Source organism: Schistocerca cancellata, chromosome 8 (assembly GCF_023864275.1).
Source record: "Schistocerca cancellata isolate TAMUIC-IGC-003103 chromosome 8, iqSchCanc2.1, whole genome shotgun sequence".
Classification (NCBI taxonomy): Eukaryota; Metazoa; Arthropoda; class Insecta; order Orthoptera; family Acrididae; genus Schistocerca; species Schistocerca cancellata.
The window spans coordinates 298,637,937-298,652,185 of record NC_064633.1 but is presented as its reverse complement, the minus strand read 5'-3'; positions in this window follow the sequence as shown (position 1 = coordinate 298,652,185).

Sequence of the window (14,249 nt, the reverse complement as noted above, 5' to 3'; positions counted from 1 at the left end):
GTGATAGGAACGTTGTTGTTCACAATATATGTAAATGATCTGGTAGAAAGCGTCGGATACTGTTTAAGGCTATTTTCAGATGATGCAGTTGTTTATACCAAAGTAGCAACGCCACAAGATAGTAAGAAATTGCAGAACGACCTGCGGAGAACTGATGAATGGTGCAGACTCTGGCAGCTGACTCTGAACGTAAATAAATGTAACATATTGCGCATTCGTAGGAAAAGAAATCCACTACTGTACAGCTACACTATTGATGACAAGCAGCTGGGGGCAGCGTCTGCCGTAAAATATCTTGGCGTAACTATCCAGAGCGACCTTAAGCGGAATGACCATGTAAAACAGATAGTGGGAAAAGCAGACACAAGGCTCAGATTCATCGAAAGAATCTTAAGGAAATGCTGAAATTTCGGGACAGCGTTTTTCAGGAGAGATCAGACAACATATTACTTCCCCCTACATACATCTCACGTATTGACGACGAGGAGAAAATTCGAGAAATTAGAGTCAATACAGAGGCTTACCGACAATCATTCTTCCCACACACTATTCACAAGTGGAACAGGGTTGGAGGGATCAGATAGTGGTACCGAAAGTACCTTGCCCCACACACCATTAGGTGGCTTCCGGAGTATGATGTAGATGTAAATGAGATCATTATTTAGTGAAAAATCCTATTTCGAATTCCTCATAAGCACTGCATGATTAAGCTGATTCTGCTGCCTACAGAGTGCATCACTGCGTGTAAATTCAGTGACATATACAATTTTTGTACTTCATCGCATTACTAGGGTAATGCATGACGGAAAAACAAATGGAAGGACCGGATGAACGGATTCTTCTCGCATGAGAGGACTTGCAAATTTCGATTTTTAATCTGTTCTTCTTCCATTATCATAGTTGCATAATTTCTCATAACACCTACATACTGTATATGCTGTTTTAATTATGATAAGTAGGAGTCTGGTTCTCACTTTATATGCGTTGGATTATCTGACAAAGGAGGAGTTACTTACATTTGTTCTTACTCATATCCTAAGGCGTTCTTTCACCTCAGTCAGTGTTTGCTCATAGATCTTACATGTATGCTGTTGGTAGCGCAACACTGCGAAAAATTATCTGCTTACTAAGTTTGAATCTCATGCTTAAAATCTCGCCCTGCTCTATCTTTCGCATATGAAGTATTTTCAGCTGCTACCCAAACTTTGTTTTCGATCTGGCAATTTACATACCTGTCGTCAACAACGAAGTTGCTAATTCCACAGCCAATTTGTCTGTATGTATCGCGAATTGCTCATAACAACATATGTTTGTAGCACTCTCAGAGATATAAACTTTATCAAATCTTGTTGAGCTACTTTCAGCTCTGAGATTTCATAGCGAAACATGTGGTGTCACCATCAGACACCACACTAGCTAGGTGGTAGCCTTCAAATCGGCCGCGGTCCGTTAGTATACGTCGGACCCGCGTGTCGCCACTATCAGTGATTGCAGATCGAGCGCCGCCACACGGCAGGTCTAGAGAGACTTCCTAGCACTCGCCCCAGTTGTACAGCCGACTTTGCTAGCGATGGTTCACTGACAAATTACGCTCTCATTTGCCTAGACGATAGACTGAATAGCCTTCAGATACGTCATTTGCTACGACCTAGCAAGGCGCCATTACCAGTTACTATTGATGCTGTAAAACATGTACCGTCAAGAGCGATGTTCACCAATTATGGATTAAAGTTAAGTATTCCAGAAGATACTTACGTTTTTTGCTAGTCTCAATTCCTTGTCCTGTTCCAGACCTCACGCCAGCCTGCGTGAGTGTAAACGCGTGCCTTTCGGCTTCCTCCTAGTGGGTTGGCTGTCTTGCCAATCCACAACATAACACATGTGATTCACAAATATGTTTACGTTAAGCAGCCTGTTACTCAGAAGTTTCGTTAGTTAAATCTTGTCTTATCGGCGTAGCCTCTTGTTTCTTAGAGATTGTATTTCAGAAATACATGGGGTTAAGCCCACTAATGGAGCTCTGTGCTGGTTATTTTGAGCAGGATGCTCAGTATACTCTACTGCTGGCTGTACTTTGTTTTTTTCATCCCCCTGAAGAAAAATCGGAGAGCCACAAATTAACTATTAAAGCAATACTAATGTGACACCAAATGCTTAAATTTCCTGTTACTTCAATAAACTGAACTACTGTAGTTACAAAATATAAGCCCTAAGTTACACGGTCACAGTTATTTGGCTAATGAAATTAAAAAATTTTCATCGACACAACCAGAAGACGGAATTATATATATATATATATATATATATATATATATATATATATATATATATATATATATATATATATATATATATATATAAAGTATGTATTGCAGTGTCCTTAGTAATACAAAGAGAGTTTAATAAACAATTATACTACTCATTAAGTAATAATTTGCGTCCTGAAATGCGAGATCCAGTTGAAATATTGCTATTAGCGATATTATCCCCCTATCATTAATTTCAGAGAGATATTCTCACTCGTTTCTATCGTTTCGCTTTATTTGTTCAAAGAAAACTCTATTGTTCTTCGTGGCTGTTAGAGCAAAGCGTGACCAGAGGCTAGGCTAATGGATGGCGTTGTTAATTCTCAAATTGTTATTTGAATTTAATAATTTCAAATCATTTGTAAGGATGACGCACTAGTACGCATCATCGTGAGCCGACTGTTTACGCAGTGTCACATAGTACTTCGCTTTAAGAATCAAAGACTTAATATGAAGATGATAATGACTACGAATACAAATGATTATGTATTTCTAGTCTCACCGTATATTGTGTTTCGTGAACAACTGAATCCTTCAGTACCTGAAATGCGTATGGACAAAATGGCGTATCTCGTGAGTAATTCAAGTGCATGTCTCATTATGGGGATGTAACAGACCCGAGTGAGTCATTTAGAAACAATTTATTTTTTAAACAAATGAATGGTAGCAGAGAGAATAATAGACTAGCAGTGCGTAACGTCGTCGCTTCTGATATAACAGCTGCTCTGACAAGTAAGAAAATTCTTAAGATTTGTATTATAGAATATACAGGGTGGTATTATGGTCTCGTTCATTTCTCGTTTGAAGGTTATTAATCACTATTGATGTTTTCATGATAATCCAAATGGCATCCAGAGATTTTAGATTTGGATAAACTCTAAAGCTAAATACTCAGCAAAAATGAAGGGCATGGCAGTGGTGACGACGATGATAAAAACTGCATTAGCGACAGAAACCTCTCAATTGAAAATAAAGCTTTAGTAGAGGATGATAAGATTTATTACTTACGGCTTGGAATATAGTGGCTGGACGGACTTCAAGGACAATTATAGAAGTGGCGATGACTGTTTGTGGTGATCTAGATGGGTTACAAAACGAAACTTTTAACGCCTTAAACAGAAGATGTACAATAAATCTCACATAATTTTACTTACTGCCCTCTGTTGTATGGATTAAAAAGACCATAAATATTCAAAATAAGAGTATTGGCAAGAATGTAGAGAAAAGGATGCTATAAGAGAGACTGTGCGACTGTATGGGCTTTTGCATTCGTGGTTTAGTGTGATATTGTTGTACTATGCTTTCGTGGCAGTAAAGGTAACCTGCAAACCACGGTAGACCGAGATGTGCCTTGCGCAGCTCAGCACAACTGAGCAACACAAATGTTTGTCCTAGCTAGTCAGTGGACAGCACTTCCTTAAAACCAAACTTATATTTTAATATTATTCTACACAAACTCAAAATATCAAGAAGTAATTAAGATTTCCTATGACTTCATGGGAACCTGACTCTCTCTGCATTTACCTCGAATTCGGGAAATAATTTCTGTATGAAATACGGAGTACGCAATTCAATGCAGTGTTATTATATGTTAGAACCGTTCTCTGTGTACTGCAATAGTAGCAAGGCTATGGCGACTATGGACCGAAAATGACAATGAACATTTGGATTGCCTTAGAACCCATTATGTCATCGTCCCCACCACTTCACCACGCACTCCTCCCAGCTCCAAATTTCAGTTCCCCAACTGCAATTCCTCTTCCACCATCCCTTCCACTCCCCTCCCATTTTTGCCATTAAACTGAAACGGTAATCTTGTTTTATGTAACCAAATTACCTGTAAGTTAGTTGTGTTGCATAACTCTCAGGAGTTACCTCATTCTATCGCTTTGTTCACATGTGCGATCAGTTTCTTACTGATTTCGTTTACAAACTGGAAGTCGTGGACTGTCTAAAAACTGAGTACGGATGGACGTAAATGCTGCATATCCTATGGAACATTTTGATTTCTGTAGTTAATATAATGTCTGTTACTTAAAATGAAGCAATCCTTGTAGCAAAAGTGAAACTGTCATTGATTGATTGAGATTTGATTCAAAAAAGTTGATTTTTAACATGAGGAGGGGTGATCTTATACAAAAAAGAAGAGTACAGATTATTCACATAGGGCTAAAAAATGTAATTTCCTCAAACAAAGGTAAAATTAAGAAAAGTGTGAAACGGAGATACACCATACGTCGCTTCAATATTTTCCCAACTTACACTCCTGGAAATTGAAATAAGAACACCGTGAATTCATTGTCCCATGAAGGGGAAACTTTATTGACACATTCCTGGGGTCAGATACATCACATGATCACACTGACAGAACCACAGGCACATAGACACAGGCAACAGAGCATGCACAATGTCGGCACTAGTACAGTGTATATCCACCTTTCGCAGCAATGCAGGCTGCTATTCTCCCATGGAGACGATCGTAGAGATACTGGATGTAGTCCTGTGAAACGGCTTGCCATGCCATTTCCACCTGGTGCCTCAGTTGGACCAGCGTTCGTGCTGGACGTGCAGACCGCGTGAGACGACGCTTCATCCAGTCCCAAACATGCTCAATGGGGGACAGATCCGGAGATCTTGCTGGCCAGGGTAGTTGACTTACACCTTCTAGAGCACGTTGGGTGGCACGGGATACATGCGGACGTGCATTGTCCTGTTGGAACAGCAAATTCCCTTGCCGGTCTAGGAATGGTAGAACGATGGGTTCGATGACGGTTTGGATGTACCGTGCACTATTCAGTGTCCCCTCGACGATCACCAGTGGTGTACGGCCAGTGTAGGAGATCGCTCCCCACACCATGATGCCGGGTGTTGGCCCTGTGTGCCTCGGTCGTATGCAGTCCTGATTGTGGCGCTCACCTGCACGGCGCCAAACACGCATACGACCATCATTGGCACCAAGGCAGAAGCAACTCTCATCGCTGAAGACGACACGTCTCCATTCGTCCCTCCATTCACGCCTGTCGCGACACCACTGGAGGCGGGCTGCACGATGTTGGGGCGTGAGCGGAAGACGGCCTAACGGTGTGCGGGACCGTAGCCCAGCTTCATGGAGACGGTTGCGAATGGTCCTCGCCGATACCCCAGGAGCAACAGTGTCCCTAATTTGCTGGGAAGTGGCGGTGCGGTCCCCTACGGCACTGCGTAGGATCCTACGGTCTTGGCGTGCATCCGTGCGTCGCTGCGGTCCGGTCCCAGGTCGACGGGCACGTGCACCTTCCGCCGACCACTGGCGACAACATCGATGTACTGTGGAGACCTCACGCCCCACGTGTTGAGCAATTCGGCGGTACGTCCACCCGGCCTCCCGCATGCCCACTATACGCCCTCGCTCAAAGTCCGTCAACTGCACATACGGTTCACGTCCACGCTGTCGCGGCATGCTACCAGTGTTAAAGACTGCGACGGAGCTCCGTATGCCACTTCAAACTGGCTGACACTGACGGCGGCGGTGCACAAATGCTGCGCAGCTAGCGCCATTCGACGGCCAACACCGCGGTTCCTGGTGTGTCCGCTGTGCCGTGCGTGTGATCATTGCTTGTACAGCCCTCTCGCAGTGTCCGGAGCAAGTATTGTGGGTCTGACACACCGGTGTCAATGTGTTCTTTTTTCCATTTCCAGGAGTGTATATAAAAATGTTCCTATTAATCATAGACAACTTCCTAATTTGTCGATAGCAACTGGAAACTCTTGCTACTGCTCAGTATGAACAACAGTTTAGTGAGTATTAACTAACCACTACAGTAAAAAAGGTTTTTTAATGTTTGTGCTTGTAAACTGTACCAGCATCAAAATAAATACGTTGGTCACATAAAAGCGTGTAAATATGCAAAAAAAAAAAATATATATATATTACTAACGGAACGCAATTAATATCCTGTGGCGATATCAAATACACATTCTACTGGCACTGAATGGTGTGTAATTCTGTTATGTGCATGAGAAACAAGCAACAAACTAACCAAATAAGTAAACAAACTAAGTGAAGTTGTCGGCTCCCGGGAACTCGTAATGCATCCATTTATGGTTCTTTCTCTACAACTGCTACCAATAGTACCGGTAATCTAAGCATATACTATGTCATTTTTGTACTGTACCAAAACTGGCGAATTCAAGCTTTCATAGAATGCAACTCTAACCACAGCAAACGAAATGACAGCTGAATTTCCTATGTTCATGAATGTACCTGCACCAAAAGAAATGGCTTTGGTTACATAAGAGCGCGTGTCACACAAAAAACTTCAATTTTTTTATATTCTCTAAGGATATAAAATACAAAACGGACTAACACTGAATGATCTGACATTCTAATTATGTGCAAAAGAAGCTAACAAACAACCAAGTAACGTAGTGAAGTCGTCGTCTCACTGTCTCTGTCTTGCACTTTGATTTGTCTTTCTTTCCCTAAAAATGTTACCGATACTACCATTTACCTTGTTATTTATGTACTGTACCAAAGCCAACAAACCATAGTTTTGGAAGAACGCAGCTCTAATCACAGTACAACGTTTTAGTTCCCTTCAAAGTGGAAAACTTATCCAATATCGGCTGTCTTGCTTTTTGCAGCCAGCATTGTGACAGCTAAAGGACCATATTTGTACACCACACGTTATGTGGCACAATGCATCCATAAATTAAGTTTCGCAATGTTACTTGGAAATTTGAATGTACTATTTTATGTATTGTTAACATACGTAAAGATACTGACACTACTCCTGTATCTTACTAGTTGAGGTACGTTCTTCGATGAGTATTGTTCAGTCTCTGTAGCCCATATGCTGCACGGCACTATGGGGTCTAAAAACTGAGTGCCGCAATGTCATCTGGAGATTTTTTGTCGTACAAAATACATGTGGCTGAAATAATGTGCTGCACAGGCAACGCATTAGTATGTGATAGGTCTTCTTAAGCTTAAATGAGGTGGTAAAGGAATGAACTTTCATCACCTGACAAGCCACCAGTTTAGGATCAAGAAGTTAATGCATAATGTTCGACTCCATGACACTGTTTAATTATTTTTAATCTTAGGCCTATCTGAGATACTGGAGATTATATTTCACTGGTGCAACACAAACGAATTTTCAGGAAAACTCCAACACTGACTAAGAATAAGTATGTATGGTCACTCTCTGAAAAAAGTGTCTGTGGTGCCGGCCGCGGTGGTCTCGCGGTTCTAGGCGCCCAGTCCGGAGCCGCGCGACTGCTATGGTCGCAGGTTCGAATCCTGCCTCGGGCATGGATGTGTGTGATGTCCTTAGGTTAGTTAGGTTTAAGTAGTTCTAAGTTCTAGGGGACTGATGACCGCAGATGTTAAGTCCCATAATGCTCAGAGCCGTGTCTGTGGTCCACCGACGTAACTTTTTCTGGCGCCTTACGGCAAGAAATCAAACTAATAACCGACGTGTATTGTTAAACTGAATATTTTCTTAAGAGGCAACAAAGACATTCCACAACTGCATAGGTTAACTGGTACGACTGATAAAGTTTCACACAGAGGAAAGTTCGGTCTCTGACAGTGAATGAATGTACACTACTGGCCATTAAAATTGCTACACCACGAAGACGACGTGCTACAGACGCGAAATTTAACCGACAGGAAGAAGATGCTGTGATATGCAAACGATTAGCTTTCTTGAGCATTCACACAAGGTTGGCGCTGGTGGTGGCACCGGCAACGTGCTGACATGAGGAAAGTTTCCAACCGATTTCTCATTCACAAACAGCAGCTGACTGGCGTTGCCTGGTGAAACGTTGTTGTGATGCCTCGTGTAAGGAGGAGAAATGCGCACCATCACGTTTCCAATTTTGATAAAGGTCAGATTGTGGCCTATCGCGATTGCGGTTTATCGTATCACGACTTTGCTGCTCGCGTTGGTCGAGATTCAGATACTGTTAGCAGAATATGGAATCAGGGGGTTCAGGAGGGCAATGCGGAACGCCGTGCTGGATCCCAACGGCTTCGAATCACTAGTAGTCGAGATGACAGGCGTCTTATCCGCGTGGCTGTAACAGATCGTGCTGACACGAATCGATCCCTGAGTCCACAGATGGTTACGTTTGCAAGACAACAACCATCTGAACGAACAGTTCGAGTAGGTTTGCAGCATCATGGACTATCAGCTCGGAGACCATGGCAGCGGTTACTCTTGACGCTCCATCACAGACAGGAGCGCATGAGATGGTGTACTCAACGACCGACCTGGGTGCACGAATGGGAAAACGTCATTTTTTCGAATGAAACCAAGTTCTGTTTACAGCATCATGAGGGTCGCATCCGTGTTTGGCGACATCGCGGTGAACGCACATCAGAAGTGTGTAATCGTCATCGCCATACTGGCGTATCACCTGGCGTGATGGTGTGGGGTGCCATTGGTTACACATCTCGGTCACCTCCTGTTCGCATTGACGACACTCTGAACAGTGGACGTTACATTTCAGATGTGTTACGACCCGTGGCTCTAACCTTCATTCGATCCCTGCGAAACCCTACATTTGAGCAGGATAATGGACGACCGCATATTGCAAGTCCTATACGGGCCTTTCTGGAGTCAGAAAATGTTCTACTGCTGTCCTGGGCAGCACATTCTCCAGTTCAATCACCAATTGAAAACGTCTGGTCAATGGTGGCCGGGCAACTGGCTCGTCACAATACGCAGTCACTACTGTTGTTGAGCTGTGGTATCGTGCTGAAGCTGCATGGGCAGCTATACCTGTACACGCCATCCACGCTCTGTTTGACGCAATGCCCAGTCGTATCCAGGCAGTTATTACGGCCAGAGGTGGTTGTTCTGGGCACTGATTTCTCGGGATCTATGCACCCAAATTGCGTGAAAATGTAATCATGTCAGTTCTAGTATAATATATTTGTTCAATGAATACCTGTTTATCATCTGCTTTTCTTCTTGGTGTAGCAATTTTAATGGACAGTAGTGCAGATATATGAACAAAACTAACTGCCTCTTTAAAGAAACTAAAATTTTAGTTATTTATAAAGTTACATGAAGATTTATTTTAGAACACTGGAAAACACACGTCCCACACTTAGTGATACTACTCATCTATCTGACTAGTAATGTAGCATTCATCGATTACAATAGTTTGATTTTGTACCAAAGTAAAACAGAATTTTAAACAATCGTAAAATTTTCTGTATTACTCATCAACATTCATAAAGATTTCTTCGACAACAGTATAAAGTAGAAAAGGATTGCTTATTGATGCTAATGATCTAACTTTTAGTTTACGATAGACTTGGTGATGAGCGTGTGCAGAGGAAACTACATGAAATTTCTATGAAATAACCTACTGGGCACATAATCAGGTAAGAAACGAGGGCTGCTAGGCTTCTAGCCACCAACTTTCAGTTAATTTTCAGGGTCAGGAAAACATTGAGGTACACAAGCCTAGGCTATTATCTTGCAGTAAAAGACGTTTGTCCACTTCTACTGAAAATGATACGTTAAGTCAACACACTACAGAAACTAGACGACACTTTTAGGAACCTCATATGAAACAGTAGTTTGATATCGTAGGGACTTATGACCTTAGCAGCTAAGTCCCATAAGATTTCACACATTTTTTTGATATCTGTATTTAATGCATGTATAGGCTATATGTGGAGTCAGCACAGGATACGGTGACCGAAGCACAGAGATCAGTTTTCGCCCAAGGCGCTGGACGAATTCATTTGTTTGTTTAGAATGGGAGGCCGACTCTCTGCTACCTTTCGGCCGGTCCGCGATGAAGTTTCGCGTAGTTTCATTTTTGCGTTACTTGTAGCTTCCTTTTTGTGTGTCAGGTTCATTTGGATATGATCATGATTTCGTTAATGATCATAGTTATTGTGATATTTATGTGAAAGTAAGACAGTGCTTGGAATTCGAAAAAGGGGTCGCTATAATTTTGCGTTTGATGCATATTACGTAATATGTTGCTGCGTATGAAATTTAACTAACTTTCTTTTTTTAACACGTGGGTGGATGTCTCGAGAAAACTGATTTGACATAGCATACTCATTTATGATTGCGCCACGCCAGCGATAACGTCAAAGTATAATATCTACAACATTTCTCATATTTCATAAACTGTTCGAGATACCGAAATGAGATTTTAGCAAATGATAGCACGAAAAGAGGAGATCATTTTGCCATATGTTTATTATGCAAAACTTCGTTCTCTACCGTTTTATTTCACTAACTATTGACTTTTCGATAACAGAATGTAACTTTTAAGGTCATCGATAGCTGGCGAAACGAGAAGTGCTACGGTTTTTGGAACAGCATAAGTGAAGACATTACAAGGCTATTTTGTACCGAGGATGTACTTTCTCATAAGATACTCACTTAACTTTCCCTCAGTTCCTCACTTAAACTTAATAAGAACCTGTTTCAGAATTGTCTCCCAGATGCATCTGCGCAACATGTTAGTGAGGTGAGACTTTGTAAACTCCGCGTTTTGGCAAAAGAAGCCAATTTTAAAGTGGTAACAGGATAGGTTTGTAGGTTTTATTCAAAATTCGTCACTCGTGACACTTCTCTGAATGTTACAAGCCTGTCGAAAATAAATTGCTTCATTTCGGCCGAATTCCTTTTAGATGCTAACCAAAGCAGAGACGACAGATTTTTCTAAATGGTCCCCAAGGAAGTGTGGGTGTGGAGGGGCCCCACTTAATATTTACAAGGATATGTGAAAAAATTTGGAAATTTGAGGTAAGATATTATATGAACAAAGTGTTCAGGTCATGAGCTCCTAAGCTTACACATTACTTAATCGAACTTAAACTAACTTACGTAAGGACAACACACACACCCATGCCCGATGGAGGACTCGAATCTCCGGCGGGGGAGCCGCGCGGACCGTGACAAGGCGCCCGAGACCGCGCGGCTACCACTCGCAGCCTCAGAGGATGTGAGTGTAGGCTTTAGTTTAGAACGACGCTGCCCTCCTGCGGTCGGCGTTCACCCTACAGGGCCTGGCCACCACCACTACCGCTCTCCCCAAGCGTGTCCTGCTGTCCATGCATCTACCGGCCATGGTATTCTGTTCTTATTCTGAAAAGTGAGGTTTGCTAAGGTTACAGCTTTCCAGTTTCTACCACTTATTAGACGGGTGAAAATTATTGTGATCCATGCTGAGGTATTAACTTCACAAAACTCGGTCAGCTTCAGCTGATGATGCCAACTTATGCTGCTGCAAAGTTAATGCATATGGAGTTATAGGCAATCTTCCACAGGGTCGAACACACTAAATCAGACCTTCCAATCTGGTAATGCATGTCCTTCTGCCAAAGAAGACGTGAAATTGTCTTGTACACATATGTTACAATCGATAAGATGGTTGCTGATATCGTTGTTGACATCTGTGCTTGTGATTTCAGATGTAAATTTGTTATATACCTTTATTATCTACTGGAATTCTTCCACTTTAACGTATTCCAACTGTCGTACCTTTGTTCATAATCAGGTTTATTGCACATAAGATTCATGGTTTGATGTTAGGTAGTCACACACCTTCGTTTTGTTAAATATCCCAGCTGAATATTCTGTTAAGCTCAGATCCATAAGATTATAGGTGTCTGCACGAAATTCTGAAATTTCTGCGTCAGCTCACCGTAGAGTATTCGTCATGTAGATAACCGTTAAACGCACAACACATAGCTTTGTTTACATTACAGACCATCCTTTATCTGATAGTTCATTGCAGTCCACCAGTAAACAGCTGCCTCCCTGCCTCCCCTCCTTGCTGACATCAATCCAATCATCAAATGAAACAGGTGCAAGTTTGAATCTGTGAAAAAGTCTCCACTTGCCAGAAATCTTTCTGACTAATAATATGCACATATCTTAGTGCTGCTCTCTCCTTACATTATCATGATGTCACTACATGTTATACCTCTTAAATTTAGAACAAATATTGACTCATTTCAGAGTTGGCTGGCTAAGTATACATGAATACCTCATCACATTTCCCCTGACGTCATACACATGTTGCAAGGAGGAAGGGAAAAGGGTGGTAATGAGCTATGTGTATGTAATGTCAATAGTGTTGTACTGGGCACATGTACATATGATTAGTTAGCAAGATCTCGGATGAGTCAAGATTGCTCTAAGTTTAGAAGACATTAGTGAAGTGACATTACGATAAATAAAGGAGGAGGGTGGAGGCTGTGTTAACACACATATTGTAATTCAGTAAAATCTCATGCATGATAAGATCTGTTGTTACGTTCAAGTTGGTATGTAACTTATTTCTCATATTTAAGAGTTTTGGGCTGCGCATATATCAGGTAGCTGCAAGAGGATGGCAGCTGTGTACAAGTAGACAACCAAGATCAATCAAAAATGTTATGCTCCGTAATATAATTGTGTATTTAACAGTTGGTGTATTTAGCAGTAATCTACATGGTCAATTCTCCAGGATGAACTGTCTCGAATATAATAGAAATATTTTATATCGCTTTGTAAAGCGTCCCTGATAAGTGTCCCTGAAAAATTTTTGCACTTTCCTTGGTTAAAGAACATGATTTCATCATATTGGAAGCTACAGAACTGACGGTTTGTTTGATCCTGTTTAAGACTAACTAAACGTAGTGAAAGGCGACTTCCACTGTTGGCATAGTAAATTACTATTATTAGCAGAAGATGACAAACGTTTTGCGCAGCAAGAGAATCTCAGCAAGCAGTCAGATAAAAATTTTGCTGGCCTCGGAAAGTAGTTGAAAGAGGAAAGTTGAAATCATATCAGCCGTCATTCCCTACCCATATACATTTTTATTAAATGCAAATGTTAGAACTACTGTTACATACAAAATTTCATTGAAGCATCATGTTGTTTTCGGTGTGTAATCAAGTAAGACATCGTTATCAGCAGAAGATGACAAATTATTCGCAATATAAAAGTACATCAATACACTTGCATGGGATTACTAGGTCTACAACGTTTGACTGCCTATGGAAAGTATCTTAAGGTCAGTAGTAGAAAGCAGAGGAACCCTCATATCTTACCTGTACATATGCATATAGAATTAAGATATTAAAACTGCTGTTCAGTATGTTCTTTCAGTGAAGTGTCAAGTAGTTTCTACTATAGAATAGCATAATTAAGCATTATCGCCAGAAAATACCTGAGATTTCAACTACAAAATAAATAATTCTCGTAGTATGGGTCACTGCAGTCCTTGGTTGACTGAAAAGTAGCTGAAAGTTGGTAGTTGAATACAAAGCAACCCCGATTCTTACGTATACGAAAGTGTATTAAATTCAGATGTTAAAACTACTTTTTATTGCTTTATTTCATGGTACTGACATGCAGTTTCCACTCTTGGCATTATAAGTCAGGATTATCAGCAAAAGATATTAGACATTTTGTGCCGTTGGTGGGGAGGCTTGCGTGCCTCAGCGATACAGATGGCCGTACCGTAGGTGCAACCACAACGGAGGGGTATCTGTTGAGAGGCCAGACAAATATGTGGTTCCTGAAGAGGGGCAGCAGCCTTTTCAGCAGTTGCAAGGGCAACAGTCTGGATGATTGACTGAGCTGGCCTTGTAATAATAACCAAAACGGCCTTGCTGTGCTGGTACTGCGAACGGCTGAAAGCAAGGGGAAACTACGGCCGTAATTTTTCCCGAGGGCATGCAGCTTTACTGTATGATTAAATGATGATGGCGTCCTCTTGGGTAAAATATTCCGGAGGTAATATAGTCCCCCATTTGGATCTCCGGGCGGGGACTACTCAAGAGGATGTCGTTATCAGGAGAAAGAAAACTGGCGTTCTACGGATCGGAGCGTGGAATGTCAGATCCCTTAATCGGGCAGGTAGGTTAGAAAATTTAAAAAGGGAAATGGATAGGTTAAAGTTAGATATAGTGGGAATTAGTGAAGTTCGGT